Here is a 14,939-nt window from a genome sequence, read left to right as displayed (position 1 = left end):
TCCTGTTCTAAGCACTTTATATCTACCAATGCATGTAAAACCCAATAACCCTAGGCCCATATTCTAGCATTATTTTCATTGCTTCAACTTTACAGAGAAGGAAATCAAGATATAGTGAGGATAACTTGCCCAAGGTCATTACATCAGTGGCAAATCTGGATTTGAAGCTAGGCAGTCAGTTCCAGTGCCCAGGCTCTTACATCTGACCACTCGCCTTCCTATTACACAGAAAGCTCTGGAAATCTTACACCCTACAGGAAGCATTTCCCAGGTGAAGTGAGAAGGGCTTTTCTTTGATGACCATGGGTGATAAAGCTGTGAGCTGTACCCAAAGTTGGGGTGCACTTCAATACAAAAGTAGGAAAATATCCAACCCAATTTCCTTCGGTGGCCATCTTCAAAGTATGACTTTGTTTTGTCATAAGCAGTATAGGTTTCTTTTACAAAAAGTTTTTCTGAAAACTTTCCCCTAATCCCCTCCTCCAAAATTAAATTGTTTAACCAAATGCTCACTGTTTTAGAGAAATAAAATTGGAGAAGGGAAAATGTGAGGGGCAGTGGGAACCTATGATCATGTGCTTTATAAATAATTAGATGTTAGCTTTTTATTTCTTTAGCAAAGCAAAATTATTCACAATTTTCAACAGAATTGAAAGTGGCTTAAGCTAAGTGAATGAACTGAATTCACAACAGATGGGAAGTCAGGCAAGAAGTGTTTCAGTTCTTGCCTGAAATAGCTATTAATAACAATTTAAGAAAACCAGTAGTTTCTAGGCAGCCTGGAGGTTGAAGTGAATAAACTCCCCATCTTTGTGACTCTCAGATAAGAAATGGTCCCTGCACATTGAGAACCATTAATATACTATAATATCAATTCATAAAAATCCACCTATAGTTTAACCTAGCAGCAACGTTTCTAGTGCATTTAATAGTTTAAATTTTTTCATGCATGTTCAATATGGGGCAACTTATCTGAATGATCTAGAATAAAAATGCCTCTTATTTTTAAAGTTCCTCTGGCAAAACATTATTTAAGATCCTAAGAGTCTAATTTCCCTTTCACTCTTAGCTTTTGGCTCTCTCTTCTCCCTTCCTCCTTCCCTTCCTCCCTCCATTTTCTTGATTTTATCCCACAAAAGTGTTAGGGGTTTACTCACACAAACATACCATACCATGGAACATCCAGTTGAGGATATGTTATATTTCATTTTTGACCTTCTAAAACCCTGTCCTGTATATTCTGCTTTGATTTCTGTTACTTTCACGGATAGAGTTTAGAAATTGATTGCAACTTACTTCTTTTGTTGAAATCTTTCACAAATTGTTACTTAGTGAGAAATGTCTTTAATAATTCATTTATTTGTTTGAAAAAACCTAAGTGCTACTACTATGGGTCAATAAAATACAAAAAGAAATGACTGTTTTTGCCCTGAAAGACTGCATGGTCCAGTCAGAGGGATGCGACAGGGCAATGGTGAAGGTAAGGCCAGGATGCAAGTGGAGAAGAGAAAGGGGCAGAGTTGATGTTCCACCTTTCCATTCTTATATTAGTTTCCTATTACTGCTGTAACAAATTATTACAAACTTAGTGGCTTAAAAAAACACAAATTTATTATCTTTCTGGAGGTCAGAAGTCCAAAATCAGTCTCATTGGGCTAACGTCATGGATTTCACAGAGCTGATTCCTTCTAGGTGCTGAGGAGAGAAACCCTTTCCTTTCCTTTTCCAGTGCCACCTATGTTCCTTGGCTTGTGGCCCCTTAATCCTTTTTCATGGACAGCAGTGAAGCATCTTCCCTCTTCCTGGACCTCTGCTTCTATCCTCACACCCTCTCTCTGACCCTCCTGCATCTTTCTTATAATGATTACATGGGGACAACTAGATACTTTCCCCATCTCAAAATCTTTAACTTAGTCACTTCTGCAAAGTCCCTTTGCCACATAAATTATCTTGTTCACATATTCTGGGGATTAAGTTGTGGACATCTTTGAAAAGTCATTACCCTGCCTACTGCAATTCCCAACAGGCTTTACTTTTCCTGCTACCCTGTTTACCAGGAATAAAGCCCAGAAGAGCACGTAGGTGGGATCTCTTGATCTTACAAGGATAAGTCACTAACTCTAAGGATAGATCCCTGGTCCAAAACAGTCATATAATCTCATTCCTTTTGGTCAATGATCCATTTAATAGTAGGAATGTAAGCTGGTTTTGAACAATTCTATAAAAATATCAATAATAATAATCACAAAACTTACAAAGCGCATACAGGTGCTATTCTAAGATATTTACATATGTTTAATCATTAAATTTGCACAATGATCCTGTAAAATAAGTACAATTGTTATTCTCATTTTCCAGCAGAAGAAAATGAGATGCCAATCACTTAAATAAAATAGTCAAGATCAAACAACTTGTAAATGCCTGAGATGGGATTTGAAATTTGTGAGTCCACCTTCAGGATCCCTGCTCTTAATCATGACACTTTAGTGCCGCCATGACTTCAAACAAGGACGATATCTGGAGGTACTGCAGCCACAATGGAGCCATGAAGCAAAAGCACAAATTGAAGACCCAGGTGAGAGTCACTGAACTAGTTGCAGGAATAATCTATCTCTAGATTTTGTATTATGTAGGAAACTCATGTTTAAATTACTATAATTGGGTTTGTTGTAACTCGGCATCCAAGCACCTTCTTAATATACTTGTTCTACTGTATCATATAACTTGTGAAATTTTTGCACCTATTTGTACCCATATCTCCCTCCCTTATTAGGTGGAGTGTTATTTAATGGCAGGAACTTAGCCCTGTATTTAGTGTCTGTGATGGATGGCTCCCAGTGATCCCCACTCCTAGTACTCATGCCCTTGTGTAATCCCCTCAAGTAAAGTTTTAAAAGACTAGCTTCGATCTTACTGGCTCTCTTTCTCTCTCTCACTCTCACTCTCCCTGACTCTCACTCTTCTCACTTGCTTTTTCCAATAAAATAGGCTGCCATGTTGTGAGCTTCCCTATGGAGAGGCCTATTTGGCAAGGAACTGAGAGTAGCTTCCATTCAGCAGCCAACAAAACACAGAATCCCTCAGACCAACAGCCCACAAGGAACTCAATTCTGCCAACCCCCACATGAGAGAGCTTGGAAATAAATCTTTCCCCAATCTACCCATAAGATGACTGCTTCATTGGATCACACCTTGGCTGAAGCTTTATGAGAGGACTTGAGCCAGGGGACCTAGCAAAGCTATGCCCAGATTCATAATCCACAGGAATTGCAAGATAATAAATGCTGTTTTAAGCTACTCAATATTGGGATAATTTGTTATGCAGTGATAGATTTCTAATATAATGCCCAGTAAATATTTTTGAATGAAAAAATAATTGTTTGTTGAACAAAAATGCATAAAGGGTGGAAATGGAGCAGTAGTGAGGGAAAATATTAGAGAAAACTCCAGAAAGAAGTTGATACCTTAGCTGAGACTTCAAGGATAAACAGAGGAATCATCTTGTAAAAGGGAAAGAGAATGTGAGGATTGGTGAGTTAGGAAACTTGGTAGTGAATTGGTAAGAATGGAGGCAGAATGTTTGTGGAAAGGGTCTGGAAATGAAGGTGGAGAGTGATACTAAAAGAAATGCTCTGAAAGGTTTTGTGTGCCATGCTAAGGATATGAGCTTTGTCCTCTAGCCAATGGGGATCTAGTGAGGGCTTTTCAGTGGAGAAGACCCATTAGATAGCAACATGAAAAGGGGTAGAATAGGAAGATGGGAATGACTAGGAGCAGGGAAAAGTCAGAGCACTAGAAGAATACTGCGATAGTCCAGATAAAGGATGAGATAGTCCACACTGAGATTGGGACAGTCATATGAAAAGGGGAAGATAATTGATAATAATTTTTTAAGGGCAATGGGACTCCATATGCCTTTGGGATGAGATAGAGGATTGCATCTGTTCTAGTTTGTTAGTTGCCAAAATGCAATATATCAGAAATGGAAAGCCTTCTAAAAAGGAAAATTTATTAAGTTGCTAGTTTATAGTTCTAAGGCAGATGTCCCAATTAAAGCAAATCTATAAAAATGTCTGAGCAAAGGCATCCGGGGAAAGATACCTTGGTTCAAGAAGGCCTATGAAGTTCAAGGCTTTTCTCTCAAGTGGAAAGGCACATGGCAAACACAGTCTGGGTTTTCTCTCTCATCTGGAAAGGCATATGGCAAACAGGGTGTCTGTTAGCTTCCCCTCCAGGCTTCCTGCTTTATGAAGCTCCCTGGGAGGTGTTTTTCTTCTTCATCTTCAAAGGTTGCTGGTTGGTGGATTCTCTGCTTTCTGGTTCTGTGGCGTTCTCTGCTCTCTCGTGACTTTCTGTCTTGTTGTTCTCTAGCTTTTTCCAAAGTGTTTCTTCTTTTAAAGAATTCCAGTAAAACCAATCAAGACCTACCTGGAATCAAGAATCCACCTAATCAAGTTTAATGCCCACACCTGATTGAGTCACATCTCCATGAAGATAAGCTAATTAAAGTTTCTAATATACAGTACTGAATAGAGATTAGAAGAAACCATTGCTCCCACAAAATTGATTAGGATTAAAACATGGCTTTTTTAGGGTATATAAACCTTTTCAAACCGGTGCAGCATCTAAGAGGATCTGTAAGCCTTGATGGAATGCTTTATCTTCACTGAGTCATGGTACAGTCTGAGCTAAAGAAATACATTTTCAACATGGAGATGGGAAGTAAAGGAAAATGGAAATTTAATGAGCATTTAACCATGTACCAGAACTGAACTCACCTGTTGCCTTATGCTTTCCATTTATTTCTCACAAGGCCTTAGCGAATTATGCATGATTAGCCCCATTTTATGAGGACAAGGAAACTGAGGCTTGGAGAGATTAAATAAGTTGCTCAAGATCACACAGGTAATAAATGAAAGAATCAGTGTTTAAACTAATGTTTGTCTCTGAAGCTCATGCTATTTCCACTCTCCATGGTAAGAGAATCAATAATGAAATCCTGGAAAAGAATGATATTGAAGGGGTGGGTGGAGGAAGAGGTGGAGCATGAATGAGTGATCTGAGAGGGAGAAGACTAGGAGGGGTGAAGTCACAGAGGCAGAGGTATGGGAAACATTCAAGATGGAAGAAAACATCAACAGGATGATTGCAGCACTGAGATGAATGACAGAAAAGTGGTTGTTAGTGATCTTAGGAAAGCATTTCCAATCGACTGTGTCAAATTGCTGATGTTTGAGGCAAGAGTAAGAAAATAAACAGAGACAATGCAGAAAACTTCTGGGGATCAACGTGAAGGGAAGGAGAAAGATTGAGACGTGTAGAGGGGGCTCAGGTACAGGTACACTTTTGCTTGTGTATATGATTAATGAAGACATAAGGCAGTTGATCAATTTCTTTGTTGAGAAGGTCAGAGAGAGGCTGGTAGATATAGGAGAGGGAGATTATTGATGGAATAAAGTGTTCCATCAGTTTGTTGGGTGACAGGAGAAATCTGAATCTGGAGAGAAATGATAGCCTCTACCTCAATCCTCCAATGATTCTTCTTTTACTGTTTTGAAGGTGACCTACCTGATTCCTTTCCCCCTTATGCTTGCACTTGAAAGCAGAATTTAAGTTCTCTAAAACCCAAAATGAAAGCCCTGCTTCTGGGACTACAAAGAAAAATTCTAATACTATGAATTCTGTCTGTACCATAAATGTGCTGGGCGACCCTGGTGCCTTAGTTTTTGCTCCTTTTTATCTCCTTAGATCCCCGAGATATTGTAAGGATTCAAGAGATTATGGTGTTCATCTCTATATCTAGCACTCAGCACAGTTTTGTTCACATGGTGGGTGAGTAACAAATATGCTGATTTGCATTTGCATGATTCTGTGAAAATCAGATCAACAGAAACCTCTTGAGAAAGTCTTCTATTTTTTCTTACACATGAGGAAAATATCTAAGAATTGAATCCCTGCAAATCAATAGACTAGAGGAGAGGTCATACATTAGTATCTAGGAAACTATTTACACAACAGCCTTTATTGTGTTTGTTGTTAGGTAGGATTGTTGTAGCAACATCTGAATAGACTGTGACTTAGGGGTAAACAATGCCTCTATCAGAAACAGCTGGCTCTCCTCCCCTCGGGACCCTGGAGATGTCCTTTCATAAGCATGCAGGGACAGAATGAGATAATTGCTAATTCTATATGTATCAGTAAGGCATTTGCCAATGGCCATTACCAAAGTGAATGAATTAAATAATAGCATTACCATGGGCTAGTTGATAAAGACATTTGGCCTAAAGACAAATCCATTAATATGTTTCTACTGTTTCTAATTTTAGAATTCTATCAGATTGAGGCAAAAGTAAGTCAAAACATTGTTCAGTTCAACATAAACCAGTCAAAAGGCTTTTCTTTTTCATTTCTATATGAAAACCTATTCTATTTGGTACGGAAATTAAATGCAATGCAGTGTCACATGGTTGGTACATACACATTGATCAAGCTAGCCTGTGGATGCAGAACAAGCTCACATCTGGAAGAAAGGGAGACACAGTTCTCCACATTGGCATTTTTGGGTACAAGATCGAATTTTTTTTTCACTCTTTGTCAGGCTGGTCTGGTGTTGCACAGTCACTCTCTCCAAATCACATTGTTACAAGTAGAAGAAACCCCAACCCTCCTCAGCACCTCCTTAGTCTTCGATAGCAGGAACCTGAAAATCACAGAACAAAGTGGTCAGAATGTTTTCCACTCCATCCAGTTAAATATCAATAACAGCCCACTACACTGGGTGAAAAGATAAAATATGGTCGCATCATTTATGTTGTATTGCCCTTCTGCCACTCAGTAGACAGTCAGTCTGGTAGTCAAGCCCTTTTTTGAGCTCAGAGGCAGGAGAATAAGGAGTGAGGGACTGCCTTTTGGAAGTCTTGAAGAGTAGTCCTAGCTTCCTCGTGAATTTTCACCACTGAAGTATTTGGAGGCCGTATGCCTGAGGGGGTTATCCATCAGCAGAGACATAAAACGGTTTTCTTGGCTGCATGTGATCAATAAATATCCCTTGGCCGGTCTATGAATAGTAGGGATAGTGACCTTGATGTCACGGAAAATTTCTAATTTGGATAATTACATTCTGCTCTCTGTTGCTCCTGTAGCTTAAATAGAAGATGGAATTCTTCATTTTTGTTTGCCAAGTGCTGGATAAGTGTTGCACTGCTGTGAGGTGTCACTGTGAGCTGTTAAACATCTGCTGTGCCCTACTTTGGAGGTGGTTGCATTTTAATTGAATTTTACTTTAATTGACTTGAACACATATAGGTAATAAATCTGTTTGCAAAATGCTTTGGAGTCTATTTAGATATAAAGAGCCACGTAAATATTAAAACATTAATTTGCTCTATGAAAGATATTTTAGGGGTATACATTTCTTAGGAGATATTTGGTGAAACAAATATTTGTTTCACTACTATTACTACCGAGGGTACATACCTTATTTTTTCCTTATAAAGTAAGAATTTTCAATTAACCAACCAGCCAATTGGTACATGTGTTCTAAACACCTGCTTGGCTCAGGTCTGAGCTCTGAGTCTTGAAAAAACGAACTAAATGGATCTAAGAAAAAGCTGTTTCTACTAGAGGTCAGTTCTACTCCTCTAAGGTAAGTGCTGCAGGGAGTGTGGAAGTATCAGGTTGGGGTGGAGGGAGTTACCAAAAGTTTTACCTGTTCCATAGCTCTTCTCTCTTCAAACTCCAACAAATACCAAAAATCCCACTATCATAGTTCTATGAAAGACATACCACTTGAAATGTATTTTATATCCGGAATGGGCTACCAAAACTATAGGCTATTCTTACAAGTTTTTCTTTCAACATTTACTGTATGCCTTCCATGTACTGGAAACTTCACCTCAGGTATTATCATCGCTATTTGGCACATAATTGTCCAAGGTTGAAAAACTAATAAATACCAGAAATAGGATTCAATTCTTGGCACGTCCTTACTATTTCCACAGCCCGAGCTGGCCTTCTCACTGATGAATTAGATGTAGCTCTTGTCCCACAGGCCAAGGGGAAAGGAGATATATACATAACTACAATACAGTGTGAACAGAACTATCATGGTGATGAGTACACTGTGCCCCGGAGCTTGAAGGATGGAAAGCTTAACTTCTCCTCGGGGAGTGAGAAAGCATTTCACAGAGGCAGCATTTAGACTGGATCTTAAAGGACAAAGAGAGGTTGAGTTCCAGGATGCAACAAGACCTAGCGGGAAGAGCTTGGGCTTTAGAATCAAGAACACTGGAGTTTGAATCTTGGTTCTAGACTTAATCATTCTGTGAATTTGAGCAAGGTTTTTCAATTTCTCTAAGCACGATTTCTACCATTTTCAGAGTGGAAAAAACAACTAATTTCCAGGCATATTGGAGAAATGGATAGCACAATGCCTGACAGGAGTGGACCCTCAGTGATTATCGGTCTTCTCCTTTCTCAGGCAGAGAGAGCAACACATCCAAAGACTGGCTGGCACGAGAGCCAAAAGTCTGATATGGCTCGAGTACAGGAGGAGTGGGGTATCCTGGTGGGAGACAAAGTTCAGGTTCGTTCTAAAAGATCTTAGGTGTTTGAACTTTGAATTTTATCCTAAAGGAAGTCAAGAGCCATTAGCCACTTTAAGCAGGAGAATGTCCTAATTAGATCTGTGTCTCAAAATAACTCTGATTTCAGTATGAAAGACAGAGACAGTGGGGAGACCAGCTAGGAGGCTGTTTCTATAGGACAGTTGTCAAGTTCAGAGATGCAAAATCTAGTCGTGAAAGTAGAAATGAGAAAGAGACACTCAGCAGATGAAATTGATGGAAATTTTTGTCTGATATAAGTTAAAAGTGACTTCAGATTTTGAATTAAGGGGTCTCTGTAGATGGTGCTAAACTAACCAGTTTAGGGTGAGCAAAAGGTTATTAATCTTACTTTAGATAAATGAACTTGAGTAACTTATGGGATATATCAATAAAAATTTCCTGTAAGTATGTCTAAGTTTGTCCTGATGCTGAGTATAGAGATATTAACATGAAAGCCATTGTTATAAAGATGGAAATTGAAGTCATGAGTTTAGGCAAAATTGTCCAGGGAGAGCATATACTAAAAGAAGGTCCACAGAAGGAACCCAGGAAGAGCATTATTATTTAATTAAGGGGCAGAAAATATGCAGCTGGGGGAAAAAAGTACCTGAGGAACTTTCAGAGACATTGGAGGAGACTTTGGAGACAGCAAACCATGGAAGCAAATAGAATATAGGAATTCCCTCATTAGAGTGTAAGTTGTATGAGGGCAGGGCTTTTTCTTGTTGTTTTTCACTGATACATATCCAGCTTCTGGAACAGTGCCTGGCACATAGTAAGTGTTCAATGAATAAGTGATAATTAATACAATAGGGAAGAAGGGAGTTACAGGAAAGAAAGAGTGGTCAACAGCATCAAATAGTGTAAAGAGATTAGGTAGAATGAGAGCTGAAAAGACCAGCAATAGGAAAGGCATTATGAAATCTTTTAGCATGTGGTATGGACAGAGTTCATATTTCATTAGGCTACATTGTAAGTTGAGGAGGAATTGATGGAGAAGAACACATACAATGAAGAATGCTAAGAAATTCTGGAGTGGAAGAAAGAGAGGGTAGTCATGGAGACTGGTTTTCTAGGGGTAATCAGAGGGGTAGATGTAGCAAGAAGTTACTTGTCTATTTCAGCGTTTTTGAGATGGAAGTGAGGGATGTTGGTGAGGTAGGAGGCAAGTTGTCTGATGAATTTAAGGGGTTTAAAGTTTCATTAAGGAATAGGTAAAGAAAGTAAAGAATAATTAAGGTAAATTAACAAAACAAGAAAACTAAGGACAATTGTCATAGATTAGTTTATCCCATTACTAATAGGGCCTTTCAAATGCAGAGAACAAGGCTAAGAGAAAAAGTGACACAGACAATTGTCCTGAGAAGGAGGAAAGTCCAAAAAAGAGCACTATCCAAAAAAAGAAACCCCAATACTAACAGAAAAAGGGCTCTGGGATTCTGAAGTTCAAAGAAGTGATGGTGCAGACATTCTTAGATTGATGAAATTTTGAGTTAGAGAGTAGTTTAAAAGCCAACAAGTCAAAACCTCTGCCCAGGGAAGCATGGTACCGCTTACCTAGAACTTTGTACTGAGTGAAGCATTTATGTAAGCATCACCTAGTAATGTCTCTTGAATTAATGTGTTTTGTCTTTTGCCTTTCTCGGTACTTACCCTTCACTCCATTGAGCCTGGGTATCCAAATGCAGGTGGAAAGGAATGTCTGAGAGATTAGGAACAATACAGAAGAAATGCAGATTAAGAACATTGATTCATAAGGAAGATTTGTGCCATTCTTTATTTTCAGTATGATGGGGGAGTTTTATTATTTTCTAATACCATCAGAAAACATACTGGAATGGCAAAAAGGTAGATGAAGAGGAAGGAGAAAAAGGCGAACTTCAAAATTAATGAAAAACAATATTTCTAGATAGAGAGCCTCATACCAGCACTCTGTACCCCATAGTAGAAGTCTAGAGGATAAGAAAACTGAATATGGGATTGGGAGCTGGAAGGTTTTGAAGAACAAGGAAGTTTAGGAGAAAGGGTGGGAAACATAAAAGCTTCAAGGCAACATATCTTGGCTCTCACCAAGGAGGCTCCAGTACATCTTGACAGGAAATCTCCCATCTAAGCCAGACTGCAATTTTCTGGCAAGAAATAAGCAGAAACTGTTCCTGAGAGCAGTGCGATGTGCAGAGCTTTCTGACCAGGTGCCAGAGCTGATTTGAGTTGCTGATGGTCAATGATGAATACCTTTATTTGAACTGAAAATGAGGTAGGATCCAATTTTGGTATATCAGGTGTACAGAGGTGTAAGGTAGTACCTCCCAACCCTAGGAAAGAATGCATCTGATATCTAAAACATTAAATAGTGTTTAGTAAAAACCACTGCCCTTTTCTTTTCTTGTCCTTCCTTTATTCTTCCAAAGCGTGTCTACTTTGCAGTGGGCCAGGTCATTCAATAAAGGTTTGTAAGGAAAGTTAGGGATTGGGGAAGAAAGCAAGATTTTAAGAGCTGAGAGGCACAGCTCAGAAGTTAGGACTCTTTGTAACCAAAAGAAACAAATTAGCTATAAGAGGGGGTGGGGGTGGGGAATTGTTGGGGTATCTTGCAAATCCAAATAAATGAGGCAGCAGGAAAGACAGGGCCCAGACCAGTCTGGTGATCTCAATCACAAGAACTAATAGATGACCTTTTCAAAGAGCCATCACTGGGAAGGGTCAGCTCTCCTTGTGTCACTTTCAGCCCAAGAGTCAATTTTCCAGCAGAGAGCTTCTAATGGCCTAGCTTGGGTCACAAGTTGACCCCCTGACCAGCTCAAGGCAGGACATCTTGATTGATATACCCATCAAGTCTGTATCCAGTAAGGGAGGGAGGGTTACTTCCCCAGAGTAAAACTGGGAACTAATAAAAGAAGAGAGCCTGGATGCTGGGCAGAGACAGTGGCCACCAGTGCTGCCCCCAGGGTAGTATGCTGATAAAGAGGACTTACTGGGTTCAGAGGGGTCAGAACAGCTGCCTTGGGCCCTGAGAGGCCTGGAATCCTCATATGGCTCACGCTCAAGAAAAATGAACTTGACCGACCTCATTCCTTTCCGGGATTGAATTTAGAACTCAAAACAATTGTCATTTGGATGGAAGAAATATGACTTTACTGAGTTGTTTGAAAGAGTACATCAAAGAAGCTCTTTGTAAATAAATCATACAGCTGTGTTACATAAATCTTGAAGGATTGTAACTGCTCTTCAATATGCAACTGGGTTAAGTTACAATTAATGGTGAATGCCAGGACATTGCTGAACATATTTTTTGCCTTTTCCTTTTATCCTTTCAAGAAGCGAAAATGTTGATTTCTATGCCTTTGAGAGTTATGGATCAAGCCTGTCTATTCTATTCATCACCTGCCAGGCTATTCCGTATTTTAACGCTCTTGCAATGCATTCTGGCTTTTTCCCAAACAAATTCAGGTCCTATTGAGAACATTGGATTATTTTTAAATCAGAGAACACAGATTATTGGAAAACAAAATACCCCCCACAATGCCATATTCTTACATGAATAAATTTCATACACAATTTGAGATGCATCTCTTCAGGAAGTTTAAGAAACAAGTCAATTGTGATAATAAATGTATAGTTATATGATGATACTGTGAACCATCAATTGCACACTTTGGATAATTACATGGTATGTGAATATATGAATGTGTCAATAAAAATAAATAATTATTAAAAAAAGAAACATAGCACACAGGCACCAGCACATAAACCCACTGTTGCTACTGCTTTTGCTACCTCCTGAGTCCATGAGCCCAACTGAAGCTGAAAATACACATTTGTGATCCGCTGCTTTTCCCCCCACAAAACAGAGTTGTTTCCTCATAAAGACTCCTGCCTGCAAAGCAGTATGACTTGTATGAAATATGTGCTCCTTGCCTCACGGTTTGCCTTTACTAAAAATTTTCAGCAATATTCCAATTGCCACCACCTGGTGGTCCCTACTTCTGCTTTTTTCTAACAAGTCATAACTTTGATGTGAAGACAATGTGAATTGTTAAGCAAGATCAGCAGTATCTGATTTTGATGGTATGTTGGAGATTCCAAAACTTGAAGCTACTTATCCAGAGGTTCTTGTGAGGTTTAGGACAAAAGAATCTCCAGATTTCAACTCCTGGACCACTTGTTTTTGCCGATACAGAGTTCTCTGATGTTGCATAAGACACCGTGACACTCTATTTCAGCTAAACCTATTTACCGTTATAGGAATAGGTACCTTGTTGTTGAACGCTGATTTGAGTGGTGCCTAAGAGACACATGTAAAAGGAGAAAACAATGTAAAAGCTAACTGCATGGCAACAGAAATCGTTTAAGAAAACTGCCATCTTTTCCTATCTACGAACGTTCAGGAGAAGGAGGATGATTAAGGAATTGAGAGGGACCTGAGGTCATCTGCCTCAAGTTAAATGGAATTAGATATGTCAGCAAGTCATTCATTCATTCACTTTTTGTCACTGGACAATCTCCTTTCTGACAAAAAAAAAAGATTTTACTGAAAATTGGACTTGCATACATATTTACTTAATGGATTTCATACCTGTCTCTGGTTTCAATTTCCTTGAAAATACGCCAGTATAATTGAATGAAGATAAATGTATCTATGTATGCAGTTCCTCTCCAGCATTCTAGGGAAGACTATATTTCAAAAGGTGTTGGCTTGAAATGTCTAATCAGAAAAATTTTGTGAAATCCACAGAAATTCTAGCAATCTATGCTGTATTTGCTTACCAAAAATCAATCAGCCGAACATAAACTTCCCAGTTATCCATGTTTCACAAAAGAGTGTAGTATACTTTATGTTACTAACTTTCCTCCTCCATTATATGTGATGCTTATGGATGATTTGTGATTTCATAGAGTACTAGGTCAGAACCCTAATTTTTGGTTAAAAGTATAATCTCTTGATCTTGGACTACATGTCAGAGGGACCAATATTTTCCTGTCGCAACAAATCTTTTTTTTTTTCATTTTTTATAATCACATATTTATTCATCTACCACCACACTCCATATGAGGACATTTCCATTTCTTCCACAATGAAAGAAGAGGGGAAAATGAAGCATTTAAAAATAAATAGAGAAAGAACAAAAACAATGCAAAGTCATACACCCCTCCCTTATACCCCACTCTTAACAATGTTTAGCTTTACTCTATTGCCTTGCAACAATTAATAGAAATATATTATAATGTAATTACTATAACCCAGTTTGCATTAGTTGTATTTTTTTCCATATACCCATCCCATTTTCAACAACTTGCAATGTTGACATTTGTTTGTTCACCCTCATGTAAAAACTTTCTTTTATTTGTACATGTAATTAACATGGTTGTCCACTCTTGATTTCACTAAGTCATACAATACCAGTTTTTATATTCTATCTTTCTTTCTGGTGTCACACATGCACCTGGCCTTCTTCCTTCAACTAAACTCACACTCAGCTTTGTTCATTATACTTACAATATTGTGCTACCATCAGGTAGTATTGTGCTATCCATTTCTGCATCTTTATAATCAATCCTGGTGAAAAATTTGTACTCCTTCAGCATTGCATGTCCAATTTCTACCCTCTTTCTATTTCTTGATATCATGTGCCTTCAATTTTAACTCTCAAAGTTTGCTCATTACTGCTAGTACATATTAGTGAGACAATAGAGTATCCTTTTGTTTCTGGCTAATTTTGCTCAACACAATATCCTCAAGGTTCATCCACATTGTTGCATGTGTCATGACTTTATTCTGTTTTATAGTTACATAATGTTGCTGTTGTAGAGGGAGTGTTTTCTCTTAGCATTTTTTCCTTTTGGATTTTATATGGCATATCTCACTTTTTTTCTCTCTTTTGCCCTTACCAATAGTCTTGTTTCCTACACTTTTTTTAAATTTTTAACTTTTTTTATTGTATAGTATAACATAGGTACAAAGCAAAGAAATAAAAAAGCAATAGTTTTTGAAGCATTCTTCAACAAATAGTTACAGGACATATCCCAGAGTTTGTCATGGGCTACCATACGATCCTCTCATATTTTACTTTTTTATCATCACAATCAATTTTTTTCCCTTCTTTTTTTTGTGAAAAATAACATATACACAAAAAAGCTATAATTTTCAAAGCACAGCACCACAATTAGTTGTAAAACATATTTCAGAGTTTTACATGGGTTACAATTCCACAATTTTCAGTTTTTACTTCTAGCTGCCCTAAAATACTTAAGACTAAAAGAGATATCAAGTTAATGACTCAGCATTCGTATTCATTTGTTAAATCCTGTCATTTCTGTATAAAACTCGACCAT

General features: G+C 38.3%; 1 pseudogene; it reads left to right on the top strand.

Annotated features, from left to right (window-relative positions):
• Window positions 1–2,494: 2,494 nt before the first annotated feature.
• LOC143681428 (serine/threonine/tyrosine-interacting protein-like) overlaps window positions 2,495–14,939 on the top strand; it is a 52,691-nt pseudogene continuing 40,246 nt past the window's right edge.

Source organism: Tamandua tetradactyla, chromosome 1, assembly GCF_023851605.1.
Source record: "Tamandua tetradactyla isolate mTamTet1 chromosome 1, mTamTet1.pri, whole genome shotgun sequence".
Classification (NCBI taxonomy): Eukaryota; Metazoa; Chordata; class Mammalia; order Pilosa; family Myrmecophagidae; genus Tamandua; species Tamandua tetradactyla.
Note: the sequence above shows the minus strand (reverse complement) of the source record. Positions and strands in the feature narration are given on the sequence as shown.